Source organism: Schistocerca gregaria, chromosome X (assembly GCF_023897955.1).
Source record: "Schistocerca gregaria isolate iqSchGreg1 chromosome X, iqSchGreg1.2, whole genome shotgun sequence".
NCBI lineage: Eukaryota > Metazoa > Arthropoda > Insecta > Orthoptera > Acrididae > Schistocerca > Schistocerca gregaria.
Genome location: NC_064931.1, coordinates 503,487,015 through 503,502,490, shown reverse-complemented (window position 1 = coordinate 503,502,490; position 15,476 = coordinate 503,487,015).

Sequence of the window (15,476 nt, the reverse complement as noted above, 5' to 3'; positions counted from 1 at the left end):
AGGCTGTAAAAACCATATTTCCTTACATAGAATATATTATGTATTAATTATTTATTTCTGATATTTAATTATATATATAAAACTACAACTACTTCTACTACTACAAAACTACTTCATTATACCGTTAACAAATTACCCAGCTACTAAGCTACTACAAACACTACAGAATTTGTTCTCTGTTTGTTTATTTATTATGGTGCATTTGACTTATAGATGGTGGTCTCCGCTACTGGACCCGCTCTCATGCTACTCCGGTCAACAGCCATAGTCTGCTGTATTCCTTCGGCGTCGGACAGCGTGTCAGCAGCGTTTCCACCATAGCAAGTAATTCCACCCATAATTGTTACTTCTTAAAGTCCACACTTCCATGAGCACTTGCACCATTACGCTGTACGTTCTTGTGACAGTGCTTCTCTCGGTGGCCGCCGACCTCAGTTATCTTCTGTCCATCCGCAGAGTATGTTGTCTAGCCTGGATGGCATCATGATCACTTATGGTTGAAAGCCTCGTGAAGTCTTCCTTGGCGTTCCTGGGTACTGTGGCTGCAGTGTCGTCCAAGGCGCGCCAGGTCGACTCGCTCCTTAGTGCTCCTTTGGGATACCATAACCTTAATACCTGACGTCCATTATCCGATGCATCTTCATAGAGCATGTTGTTGTGGTCTTCAGTCCTGAGACTGATTTGATGCAGCTTTCCATGGTACTCTATCCTGTGAAAGCTTCTTCATCTCCCAGTACCTACTGCAACCTACATCCTTCTGAATCTGCTTAGTGTATTCATCTCTTGGTCTCCCTCTACGGTTTTTACCCTCCACGCTGCCCTCCAATACTAAATTGGTGATCCCTTGATGCCTCAGAACATGTCCTACCAACCGATCCCTTCTTCTGGTCAAGTTGTGCCACAAACTTCTCTTCTCCCCAATCCTATTCAATACTTCCTCATTAGTTATGAGATCTACCCATATAATCTTCAGCATTCTTCTGTAGCACCACATTTCGAAAACTTCTATTCTCTTCTTGTCCAAACTATTTATCGTCAATGTTTCACTTCCATACATGGCTACACTCCATACAAATACTTTCAGAAAAGACTTCCTGACACTTAAATCTATACTCTATGTTAACAAATTTTTCTTCTTCAAAAACGCTTTCCTTGCCATTGCCAGTCTACAATTTATATCCTCTCTACTTCGACCATCATCAGTTACTTTGCTACCCAAATAGCAAAACTCCTTTACTACTTTAAGTGTCTCATTTCCTAATCTAATTCCCTCAGCATCACTCGACTTAATTCTACTACATTCCATGAACCTCGTTTTGCTTTTGTTGGTGTTCATCTTATATAGTAATCTCAAGACACTGTGCATTCCATTCAACTGCTCTTCCAAGTCCTTTGCTGTCTCTGACAGAATTACAATGTCATCGGCGAACCTCAAAGTTTTTATTTCTTCTCCATGGATTTTAAAACCTTCTCCCAATTTTTCTTTTGTTTCCTTTACTGCTTGCTCATTATACAGATTGAATAACATCGGGGAGAGGCTACAACCCTGTCTTACTCCCTTCCCAACCACTGCTTCCCTTTCATGTCCCTCGACTCTTATAACTGCCATCTGGTTTCTGTACAAATTGTAAATAGCATTTTGCTCCCTGTATTTTACCCCGGCCACCTTCAGAATTTGAAACAGAGTATTCCAATCAACATTGTCAAAAGCTTTCTCTAAGTATACAAATGCTAGAAACGTAGGTTTGCCTTTCTTTAATCTTTCTTCTAAGATAAGTCGTAAGGTCAGTATTGCCTCACGTGTTCCAGTATTTCTACGGAATCCAAACTGATCTTCACCGAGGGCGGATTCTACCAGCTTTTCCATTCGTCTGTAAAGAATTCGAGTTAGTATTTTGAAGCTGTGGCTTATTAAACTGATTGTTCTGTAATTTTCACATCTGTCAACATCTGCTTTCTTTGGGATTGGAATTTATATTCTTCCTGAAGTCTGAGGGTATTTCGCCTGTTTTATACATCTTGCTCACCAGATGGTAGAGTTTTGTCAGGACTGGCTCTCCCAAGGCCGTCAGTAGTTCCAATGGAATGTTGTCTACTCCGGGGTTTCGACTCAGGTCTTTCAGTACTCTGTCAAACTCTACACGCAGTACCGTATCTCCCATTTCATCTTCATCTACATTCTCTTCCATTTCCATATTATTGTCCTCAAGTACATCGCCCTTGCATAGACCCTCTATATACTCCTTCCACCTTTCTGCTTTCCCTTCTTTGCTTAGAACTGGGTTTCCATCTGAGCTCTTGATGTTCATACAAGTGGTTCTCTTATCTCCAAAGGTCTCCTTGATTTTCCTGTAGGCAGTATCTATCTTACCCCTAGTGAGATAAGCCTCTACATCCTTACATTTGTCCTCTAACCATCCTCGCTTAGCCATTTTGCACTTCCTGTCGATCTCATTTTTGAGATGTTTGTATTCCTTTTTGCCTGCTTCATTTATTGCATTTTTATATTTTCTCCTTTCATCAATTAAATTCAATATTGCTTCTGTCACCCAAGGATTCCTACTAGCTCTCGTCTTTTTACCTACTTGATCCTCTGGTACCTTCACTACTTCATTCCTCAAAGCTACCCATTCTTCTTCCACCGTATTTCTTTCCCCAATTCCTGTCAATTGCTCCCTTATGCTCTCCCTGAAACTCTGTACAACCTCTGGTTCTTTTAGTTTATCTAGGTCCCATCTCCTTAAATTCCCACCTTTTTGCAGTTTCCTTAGTTTTAATCTACAGGTCATAACCAATAGATTGTGGTCAGAGTCCACATCTGCCGCTGGAAATGTCTTACAATTTAAAACCTGGTTCCTAAATCTCTGTCTTACCATTATATAATCTATCTGAAACCTGTCAGTATCTCCAGGCTTCTTCCATGTATACAGCCTTCTTTTATGATTCTTGAACCAAGTGTTAGCTATGATTAAGTTGTGCTCTGTGCAGAATTCTACCAGGCGGCTTCCTCTTTCATTTCTTAGCCCCAATCCATATCCACCTACTATGTTTCCTTCTCTCCCTTTTCCTACACTCGGATTCCAGTCACCCATGACTGTTAAATTTTCATCTCCCTTCACTATCTGAATTATTTCTTTTATTTCATCATACATTTCTTCAATTTCTTCGTCATCTGCAGAGCTAGTTGGCATATAAACTTGTACTACTTTAGTAGGTGTGGGCTTCGTATCTATCTTGGCCACAATAATGCGTTCACTATGCTGTTTGTAGTAGCTTACCCGCATTCCTATTTTCCTATTCATTAATAAACCTACTCTTGTGCTACCCCTATTTGATTTTGTGTTTATAACCCTGTAGTCACCTGACCAGAAATCTTGTTCCTCCTGCCACCGAACTTCACTAACTCCCACTATCTCTAGCTTTAACCTATCCATTTCCCTTTTTAAATTTTCTAACCTACGTGCCCGACTAAGGGATCTGACATTCCATGCTCCGATTCGTAGAATACCAGTTTTCTTTCTCCTGATAACGACATCCTCTTGAGTAGTCCCCGCCCGGAGATCCGAATGGGGGACTATTTTACCTCCGAAATATTTTACCCAAGAGGACGACATCATTTAATCATACAGTAAAGCTGCATGCCCTCGGGAAAAATTTCGGCCGTAGTTTCCCCTTGCTTTCAGCCGTTCGCAGTACCAACACAGCAAGGCCTTTTTGGTTATTGTTACAAGGCCAGATCAGTCAATCATCCAGACTGTTGCCCTTGCAACTACTGAAAAGGCTGCTGCCCCTCTTCAGGAACCATACGTTTGTCTGGCCTCTCAACAGATACCCCTCCGTTGTGGTTGCACCTACGGTACGGCTACCTGTATCGCTGAGGCACGCAAGCCTCCCCACCAACGGCAAGGTCCATGGTTCATGGGGGGGAGGTCATAGAGCATGCAGTCCCACAATGTGTGTTCTGGTGCGCCCACACTGCCGCAGGCACAGCTATCATTCAACTGTTTTCCGATTTTGTATAGATACGTGGCGTAAGGGTCATGGCCATTCAGGTAATGTATCAATCCACTCGCTTGATTAAGAAATCTCATTTTTAATCTCCCTCTGATGTTAAGGAGAAATTTCTATATTCTCCTGCGTGTGCCTGAAGTGTCCCATTCATTTTACCACAGTTGTAATATGGGAGCTTTTATTGCCTTTTTCCAATTGGCCTCAGTTCCGAGCACCCTTCGTACTTCCATTTGATTGCATTTCTTTAACCTGCAGAAGGCTCCCTTTTCCTAATTTTCACGTTTAGTGGGCATATTCCTAGGATTAGTAACAAAGCATTACTCGGGGTAGTGCAGTAGGCGTCCGTTAATCTCAGCAGCATGCCTCGTTGAGCTCTTCTCACTATTGAGACTGGCTTCACTAGCTGGAATCTATGAGCCCAAACGCTCGCTCTATATCCTATGACTGATGCTAATATAAACTGGTGGTATACCCTGATTGTCTTCAAGGGAAGCCGAAACTGCCTATTTTCAGTGTTTCTAATTTTGACCATTACGTTTGTAACTTCTCTGTTTTCTTTCTTTACATGATGGGAAAGTTAAGACGTTTGTCCAGAAATACCCCTAGATATCTCGTTAATGTGCTTCTAATCTTTACAGCATTCAATTTGATTTTAAGGTTTCTTATTGGGTTACCTTTCAGCAGGAGGTACGTTGTTTTGTGAGGTGCTAGTGGAAATTTAAGACTTTGATACCAGCCCTCAAGTTCGTGGAGGGCCGCATTACATTTGTCCTCTATAATTCTTCTGGAGTCACCACTTACAACGAACAGCACATCATTTGCAAATGCCACCTGTCCGAGTATGTTGCCGTTGTCATGTAACTTTTGTAATATGGGCTCCAGTGCTACATCCCAAAACTCCGGACCACACACCGACCCTTGCGGACAGTCTTTTGTTATTGTATTTGTTACTTTCTTTCTGGGCATGTTAAAGAAGCATGTCGCCCGTTGCGATAATCTCTCAGGCTATTATACAGCGCTTCCGGACACTGAAAATCCCTAAGATTAGAGACCACACAGAGGCATACCGACAATCCTTCTTTCCACGAACAATACGAGTCTGGAATAGAAGGGAGAACCGATAGAGGTACTCAAGGTACCCTCCGCCACACACCGTCAGGTGGCTTGCGGAGTATGGATGTAGATGTAGATGTAGATGCAGAAGGCGACAAAAGAAAAACGGCCACCATAGTTTACAGAAAGCGCTAGTAACATCAATCGTTAGAGCTTACGTATAATGAGTATCTGTCGTTGGCGAGATCGCCTTATTAATTGTGTCTTCAGTTGACTTACCTCTTATAAACCCACACAGGTGAGGGCTCATCCTGTGTAGCAGTCTGTGATCTTGTAATCTTTTGCATAATAGTTTGATATATCTTTCCGAGAAGGTACAAAGGACAAATTGGTCTGTAGGATTTAGGTATCATTGGATCCATATCTTGCCCTTGCCTAATTATTACATCAGTGTTCTTCCACAGGTAAGGGACCCTTCCTTGCAAGAGACGCTCATTGTACAGATCACACAAATAACTATCTTATTTGTATTACTTCGGCAGGAATCCCGTCCGGTCGACAAGATTTTTTTCTTTTTGAGTTTTACAATTATTTACCCAATTTCTTCTTGTGCGAAGGGGTTACATACTTACTCACTGGTCATACCGGACTCTAGAGTCCATTACCGCAGCAACGTATTTTCGCCATCTGTCCCTGTCTTGGGCTATTTCCTTCCATTCCCCTTCAATACCTAGGCTCCTCAAGTCAGCCTTCACATTGTCCTCCCATCTACGCCTCGGTCTCCCCACAGGACGTTTTCCTTCTAGGTGCCCTACCAGTACTCTGCGCGCTGCCCTGTCTTCATCCATTCGAGCTACGTGACCCGCCCATCGCAGCCTACGTGATTTAATAATACTGATTATGTCAGGGCTTGAATAGAGTTCGTGAACCTCTTCGTTGTGCAGTTTTCGCCACTCTCCGCTAATTTCATCCCTTTTTGCTCCGAAAATTTTCCTCAAAATTTTGTTTTCAAATACTTGAAACGGCTTTTCATTTTGCACTAGTAACTGTCTTACATTTTGCACAGTGAGAGACCAAGTCTCACACCCATACAGCAGAACTGGTAGAATAATAGTTTTGTATATTCTAATCTTTAATCATAGTAGGTGAATATGGATTGGGCCTAAGAAATGAAAGAGGAAGCCGTCTGTTAGAATTTTGCACAGAGCATAGCTTAATCATAGCTAACACTTGGTTCAAGAATCAAAAAGATGGTTGGATACATGGAAGAATCCTGGAGATACTAAAAGGTATCAGATAGATTATATAATGGCAAGACAGAGATTTAGGAACCAGGTTTTAAATTGTATGACATTTCCAGGGGCAGATGTGGACTCTGACCGCAATCTATTGGCTATGAACTGTAGATTAAAACTGAAGAAATTGCAAAAAGGTGGGAATTTAAGGAGATGGGACCTGGATAAACTGACTAAACCAGAGGTTGTACAAGGTTTCAGGGACAGCATAAGGGAACATTTGACAGGAATTGGGGAAAGAAATACAGTTGAAGAAGAATGGGTAGCTCTGAGGGATGAAGTAGTGAAGGCACCAGAGGATCAAGTAGGTAAAAAGACGAGGGCAAGTAGAAATCCTTGGGTAACAGAAGAAATATTGAATTTAATTGATGAAAAGAGAAAATATAAAAATGCAATAAATGAAGCAGGCAAAAAGGAATACAGACGTCTCAAAAATGAGATCGTCAGGAAGTGCAAAATGGCTAAGGAGGGATGGGTAGAGGACAAATGTAAGGATTTACAGGCTTATCTCACCAGGGGTAAGATAGATACAGCCTACAGAAAAATTAAAGAGACCTGTGGAGAAAAGAGAGCCACTTGTATGAATATCAAGAGCTCAGATGGAAACCCAGTTCTAAGCAAAGAGCGGAAAGCAGAAAGGTGGAAGGAGTATATAGAGGGTCTATACAAGGGCGATGTACTTGAGGACAATATTATGGAAATGGAAGAGGATGCAGATGAAGATGAAATGGGAGATACGATACTGCGTAAAGAGTTTGATAGAGCACTGAAAGACCTGAGTCGAAACAAGGCTTCGGGAGTAGAAACATTCCATTATAACCACTGACGGCCTTGGGAGAGCCAGTCCTGACAAAACTCTACCATCTGGTGAGTAAGACGTATAAAACAGGCGAAATACCCTCAGACTTCAAGAAGAATATAATAATTCCAATCTCAAAGAAAGCAGATGTTGACAGATGTGAAAGTTACCGAACTATCAGTTTAATAAGGCACAGCTGCAAAGTACTAACGCGAATTATTTACAGACGAATGCAAAAACTGGTAGAAGCCGACCTCGGGGAAGATCAGTTTGGATTCCGTAGAAATGTTGGAACACGTGAGGCAATACTGACCTTACGACTTATCTTAGAAGAAAGATTAAGGAAAGGCAAACCTACGTTTCTAACATTTGTAGACTTAGAGAAAGCTTTTGCCAATGTTGACTGGAGTACTCTCTTTCAAATTCTAAAGGTGGCAGGGGTAAAATACAGGGAGCTAAGGGCTATTTATAATTTGTACAGAAACCAGATGGCAGTTATAAGAGTCGCGGGGCATGAAAGGGAAGCAGTGGTTGGGAAGGTAGTGAGACAGGGCTGTAGCCTGCCCCGATGTTATTCAATATGTATATTGAGGAAGCAGTAAAGGAAACAAAAAAAAAAAATTGGAGTAGGTATTAAAATCCAGGGAGAAGAAACAAAAAGTTTGAGGTTCGCCGATGACATTGTAATTCTGTCAGAGGCAGCAAAGGACATTGAAAAGCAGTTGAACGGAATGGACAGTGTCTTGAAAGGAGGGCATAAGATGAACATCAACAGAAGCAAAACGAGGATAATGGAATGTAGTCAAATTAAATCGGGTGATGCTGAGGGAATTAGATTAGGAAATGAGACACTTAAAGTAGTAAAGGAGTTTTGCTATTTGGGGAGCAAAATAACTGATGATGGTCGAAGTAGATAGGATATAAAATGTAGACTGGCAATGGCACGGAAAGAGTTTCTGAAGAAGAGAAATTTGTTAACATCGAGTATAGATTTAAATGTCAGGAAGTCGTTCCTGAAAGTATTTGTATGGAGTGTACCCATGTATGGAAGTGAAACATAGACAATAAATAGTTTGGACAAGAAGAGAATAGAAGCTTTCGAAATGTGGTGCTTCAGAAGAATGTTGAAGATTAGGTGGGTAGATCACGTAACTAATGAGGAAGTATTGAATAGGATTGGGGAGAAGAGAAGTTTGTGGCACAACTTGACTAGAAGATGGGATCGGTTGCTAGGACATGTCCTGAGGCATCAAGGGATCACAAATTTAGCATTGGAGGACAGCGTGGAAGGTAAAAGTCGTAGAGGGAGACCAAGAGATGAATACACTAAGCAGATTCAGAAGGATGTAGGTTGCAGTAGGTATTGGGAGATGAAGGAGCTTGCACAGGATGGATTAGCATGGAGAGCTGCATCAAACCAGTCTCAGGACTGAAGACCACAATAACAACAACAACAACAATCTTTAAATTCCTAGACAATATCCGTGATGAAAGTAATCTATTCAGTGACAAGTAGCACGCATTTCCTGCCCGTAATCTCTTCTTCAGTTCGGATTCAATCTCATTTCTCGAAGAGTTATGTCCAGGCCTAGATACTTAAATGTGTTCACTTTTTGAAACTACATGTCTCCAACTGTTAACATTTCCTGATCTACTGCTGTTGGCATTCTAGTAGTAATCAGGATTTAGTTTTGTCTTCACTTATCCTTAGACCTACATCTTCACTATCCTTGATTAAGACATTCGCATTTGGTGTTACAGATTCTTTCTTATCGCTAATGATGTTTAGATCATCTGCATACGCTAATATCTTAATATTTCCATTTAACTCCATATCCTCTGAATTATCTGCTGCCATTCGTACACAAGTTTATTGTTTCTACATTCTTGTCGTAACCTACGCTGATCATCCATCTCGCCCTTCTACGACGTTAGGAAGTAGTGTTTCGATTAGCAGGGCAGGTGACTGTTCCCAACTGTCTGTTACCGTCCCATTATTCCTTTTGAGTGTGGGTAAGACTTTTGGTGATCGTATTTTCTCGCAGACTGTTGAACACACATCAAAAAAGTTTTGCATTACAAAGATTCCCAGAATTCCTGAAGAGAGACGTTGACTATGGATATTTTATTATAGACACAGTCCCTTTGACTGTTCAGAGACGTCACTAAAGCCTCCCAAAGATGTAAACAACCACGCATGAGCATGGGGTCCGACAGTCGATCATTTCCAGTCATTCGACCAGGAAGGAGGTACACGGCTCGTGTTGTCTGTAGTTCAGCTGTGGCTTGACAGTCAATACTGCGTTTCGATCTCATCCGCATTATTACTTTGTGCCAGGAAGGACTCTCAACAAGGGAAGTGCCCAGGCTTCTCGGAGTGAACGATATTGTTCGGACATGGAGGAGATGCAGAAAGACAGGAACTGTCGATGACATGCCTTGCTCAGGCCGCCCATGGGCTACTACTGCAGTGGATGACCGCTACCTACGGATTATGGCTCGGAGGAACCCTGACAGCAACGCCATCATGTTGAATAATGTTTTTCGTGCAGCTACAGGACGTCGTGTTACGACTCAAACTACGCGCAATAGGCTGCATGATGCGCAACTTCACTCCAGATGTCCTTAGCGGCGTCCATCTTTGCAAACACAACACACTGCAGCACGGTACAGATAGGGCCAACAACATGCCGAATGGACCGCTCAGGATTGGCATCACTTTCTCTACACCGATGAGTGTCGCACAAGCCTTCAACCAGACAATCGTCGGAGACGTGTTTGGAGGCAACCTGGTCAGGCTGAACACCTGTCCAGCTAGTGCAGCAAGGTGCAGGTTCCCTGATGTTTTAGGGTGGCATTATGTGGTGCCAACGTACGTCGCTGGTCGTCAACGGATGTACGATAAGTGAGTGCCATCATCCGAACGATAGTGCAACCATATGGGCAACATGTTTGGAAGGCATTCGTCTTCATGGACGACAATTCGCGCACCCAACGTGCACATGTTGTGAATGACTTCCTTCAGGATAACAACATCGCTCAACTAGAGTGGCCAGAATGTTCTCCAGACATGAACCCTATCGAACATGCCTGGGATAGATTGAAAAGGGCTGTTTATGGACGACGTAATCCACCAACCACTCTGAGGGATCTACGCCGAATCGCCGTTGAGGAGTGGGACGATCTGGACCAACAGTGCCTTGATGAACTTGTGGATAGTATGTCACGACGAATACAGGCATGCATCAATGCAAGAGGACGTGTTACTGGGTATTAGAGGTACCGGTGTGTAAGCACTCTGGACCACCACCTCTGAAGGTCTCACTGTATGTTGGTACAACAGGCAATGTGCGGTTTTCATGAGCAATAAAAAGGGCGGAAATTACATTTGTGTTGATCTCTATTCCAATATTCTGTAGAGGTTCTGGAACTCTCGGAACCGAGTTGATGCAAAACTTTTTTTGATGTGTGTATATGGATTGGTTTCTAAGCTAGTCTCCACGAATTGCTTCCATCGTTCCATTCTTGTTTTCCACAACTTTTCCTTAAAACGTTGTTTAACGTATCTGCATCTATGCAACTTACGGACTCTTTCTTCGTGGGTCACGCTGCTCTGGTATAGCTTCCCAGCGCTCCTCGTTCCTCATCTTATTTTCTGCAGTGTCTTGGTGCAGATGCGTCGTTGATCTTATACTTGGACCTTATGAGCACGTTTTCTGTGGCGTCCTGGACTTCCCTCACAGTGATGGTACAGTGTATTTTATTGTGGTCATTCGATGTCTTTCCACTCACAACCTTCCAGCCTTTCACACGGTGCGCCACTGCCATATTTGCTAAAGTCACGTCAATATTTGACACTGCTCCGACCCTCCGTTCATAGGTTGGCCGATTGTGAGGTGCATTCAGTATCTGTAGACTGAGTTCCATAATGGTTTCTTCTAGTTGCCTTCCACGGTCATTACTCAGGCGACTATGCCCCAATACTGACTTCGCATTTGCATCAATGGAGTATACAAAAGGCTTATTTCGTCCTCGGTGACTAATATCCTTTAGTCTTAGCAGATACTAAATTGAAAATACATGGAAACCAGGATGCAACTCTCCCTTCCCGTTAACATTTCAACGCAGATTACGTGTTATGAACAGTGCTGCGATAATTTGTCACTGTTATGGCCTTGTTAAGTATTATTAATGCTACCATAGGACGTTGCACTTGTGCGACTACCTGGGCAGCTGTTGGCACACTTGGGATCTTTCCTGCCTTCGTATACGGCTCTTGGAAGACCAATATATCTAACTGAAACTATTCTGCCACTCTTCTAGTCTCATGCAATATACTGACACTTCTCATGGCATTACTGTTCTATCTTTATCTCTATTAGGGGTGACGGGTATATATTCGACACTCTTGCACTATTCGTCTGTAATCGAATGCTATTCGACCTTGCGTCATCACAAAGTGCTTGTACGACGTGTCTAAGGAAAATGATCCACTGCTTCTGGCAGAAAGCTTCTTCAGTAACTTCTCCAGTTTTTCCACCTCGGGTTGACAGTTTGTTCACTCTGAGATTGATTCTGTCTACTAAATCAGGTACAGGAAAAGTAACTCCCCTTGTGGATGCTTATACCTTACTAGATGTCTTAACGCTGTAGTAAGCGCCATCAGCTCTTCCAGTCCAGTGAGTTGCACCACGTTTTCTATACTTTTTTTTTTTAATCTGTCGCTGATCTGTTCCGGCTTTTGTTTTATTGTTGACCAGTGATCCGCTACCCCCGTGTACCTGCTCAGACCTTGCTGAAGGAGCGGCCAAATGTCCACTCACAGGGTGAATGGGCGAGACCAGACGATCAATCTCGACATTGGACTTCCGCCTCGAAAGACGCGAACGTGTTACCACCCGCGACTCACTCTGCTGTGAGTGCGGAACCACCGCATCGGTTACACTGAGAGGTGCCTCAGCATCAGAGCCCGTGGGCGAAAGACGCTGCACCTGAGATGTCCATTGCGATACGTCAGCTAAACTCCGAGACGCCAGCATATAAGTGGCTGACCAGAGCCAGAAGCACGTTTAATTGTTCGCGAACTGCGTCCAGCTCCTCCTGCGTCCCCACACAGCACACATCCTACTCATCCTAGCAAGACTGAAAACGCAAACTTAGACTAACTGAAAAAGTAAACCATAAAAGTAGACAACTCCTAGATATGGAACTTGCTATTCTCCTCATGTGTCACTAATGGACGCTGATGCCTCAGTGAACTATGTACCTGGCTGCTCAGAAGAAATTATAACTGTGCTACAGAGTGCCCTAATTTACACTTACTTAAGGCGAACTTACCACTCTTAAGCGGAAGCACGCACGAAAATTTTAGAAATACACTACGACGAAAACATAGGGAAAGATAAACACTTAACTTGCTGCTCTGTAGATGTGTATCAGTCGAGAGCTGGAGCCTCACTGGAGTATTGCGTAATAGCTACTGCAACGGCACTCACAAGGGGACACGACTTCCGGCTCACGAATTTACTTTAAACTTTGTACACTTTTAGTAGTCTAAGAGTACAAAATTACGTGCTAGTAGTAAGCCGTACTACTTGGGCGATTTCGAGAAAATCGCAAGAGAAATCTTACGTGTCAGTGATGTACCGGTGCGTTGCGATCCTGAGCACGAGCTGGCGGCGGTCATGTAGTTAGTGTTCAAGCTGCCGTCACACGGTAGCTCAGCGTATTCGAAAAAAAAAAAAAAACGCTGGTTGGAGTTCCACTTATTTTTTAATTTTTTTCACATTTTCGAATATTTATCTCAGTATAAAAATGCAAATTTTATACGAGATAAAAAATTTGTATATATAACTTATAAACTCACATGGTAAGTATTTTATTTTTAAAATATAATCTACACTGGTGAAAAATGTTAAAATTTTTACTTGCATTACTTGAAGATCTAATAAAATCGGCATTTTTTTATATAGAAGGCTGTGGATTTCAGTGTTACAAAGGTTAAATTACGTGCTTCTATTGGTAGCACTGTCGAAAACAGTATCGTATCATTTCATAGTATAAACACGCGTTGTATGTCGAAGTGCTAACGTTTTTCCGAGAAAAAGTGACGAATAGATTGGTAAATGGTTCAAATGGCTCTGAGCACTATGCGACTTAACTTCTAAGGTTATCAGTCGCCTAGAACTTAGAACTAATTAAACCCAACTAACCTAAGGACATCACACACATCCATGCCCGAGGCAGGATTCCAGACTGTAGCGCCTAGAACCGCACGGGCACTCCGGCCGGCGATTGGTAAATCTCTCAAAAAGTAATGTATGACACCAAAACGAGGTGTTTTTAAGAAACGTGTGTTTCATGGTAATAAATTTTCGAATAAAGGGAAACATTGTGTTCAACATGTGGCGTGTGAAGTTACAGACAATGAAATACAGGCAATCTCGTCAGTATCTAGACAAACACCCATTAGTGCTTTGAAAATTAAAATAAATCGTTGTGATACACAGTTTTCTCAAAACGAAAGTGATGTAAAAGGTAGTTTAGGTTATATTCTGATAGATTTACACATCTTAACAAAGGTGTCATGTGAATGTGCGTGTTGTAAAATATAAGGAGGGCCAGTTAGTTTTCATGAAGACAGTGAGGTATCAAATGGACTAGCCAAAAAGCTTGCCATTAATTGCTCCAGTTGTAAATACACTCATTCATTCTGGAATTCTGATAAGTGTAAAGATAAATATTTTGAAGTAAATGTTAGGTGGTTTTATGGATTGAGAGCTATTGGCGAAGGACACACTGCAGCAGAAACAATGTATGCCGTTATGAATATGCCACGCCCACCTTGTAAAATCGACAAGTATGTGGGATTTATTGGAGCTGCTGTAGAATCTGTTGCATGTGAGTCAATGAAGGGTGTTGCAAACGAAGCTGTTGAAACAAATGATGGTATGACTGACATACCAGTAGCTTTCGATGGCACTTGGTGGAAGTGCGACTACAATTGTAGAAATTCTGTTGCTACGGTGACCAGTGTGGATACTGGAAAGTTAGCAGATTTCCGGATTTTAACCAAACATTGTGTAAATATGGGAATGAAGAAGGGCATATCTGTGACAGAAATTATGAAGGAACAAGTGGTGGTATGGAGGCCTCTGCAGCTATCGTCATTATGCAACATTCATTTTGGTCACTGTAGTTGCTTCGTAAGCGAGTATTTCCCAAAGCTATAAAAAAACCTGCTAAGACGATCCTAATTCTCAAAAGAGGAAAAAAATTGATAGAATGTGTATCTTTTAGCCAATTACGAACACATTTTGAAGAGAATGACGTCTTATGACTAGATGGGTTAGGATTTGTACAAAATGACAGCGGAAATCCATTTCCTTCGGACTACTGAATTTAACGATAAAAACTCCATTGCAGTTTTCTTACATGTGGGAAAGAAATATGAGAAAGTCTGGAGGCAGAACTATGCGATAAGTCTCCCTTCCTGACTCTTCTGTATCGAGCGAGGTGGTTAGCAGAATGAACTCAGATGCGGGAGGACGGTGGTTCAAATTTCCTACCCTGCCACTCAGAATTACCTAAATCGTTTAAGCCAAATGCCAGTATGCGTCCTTTCAAAGGTCGTAGCCGATTTCTTTGATAATCTTTCCCCAATTCTGGGCTTGTGTTCCGCCTCTAATGATCCAATCGTTGAAGAGATGTTAAAACCTATTTTTGTCTTTCTTCCGGCTGTTGCGTTGAAACTCTAGGAAGGAAATTTTTTGTGCAAATAGACAGAAATTAATGTGATCCGTGACATAACCACTGTTATTCGACGTATACAAAAAGCGATGACAAATTTTCTGTTACAATGCCGTACAGTCCAAAATATGTATACCAATCAAGAAAAATCACCGTGAGCATTGAGACAATCATCCCACCGACACGCCAGGTCGAAGATAAGTGTTTGGTAAAACACCGTGTCCTGTTGCGTGATGAAGTCCGTAACTGTCTGCTACACATTCTCGTTCAACAGGAGTCGTTCACCCTCTTGTGCCTTTTTGAAGGGACCGAAGGCGTGCTAATCACATGGGGAGAGATCAGGACTATACGAAGGATGTTTGATTGTCTCCAACTTGAGTTGGCGTAACTTAAGAAATATACGATATCGGGACGTGCGTGATCATGAAGCAGCAATACCCCATGTCGTATTTTTCCCGTGTTCTTCGTTCTATATTCTCCCATGGATGTCCACCGGTGCTAATCCTTCAGCAGCCAAGATAAGAAAACAGCACGTTCGCCTTGTCTGAATACATGTGGTAATAACGGCA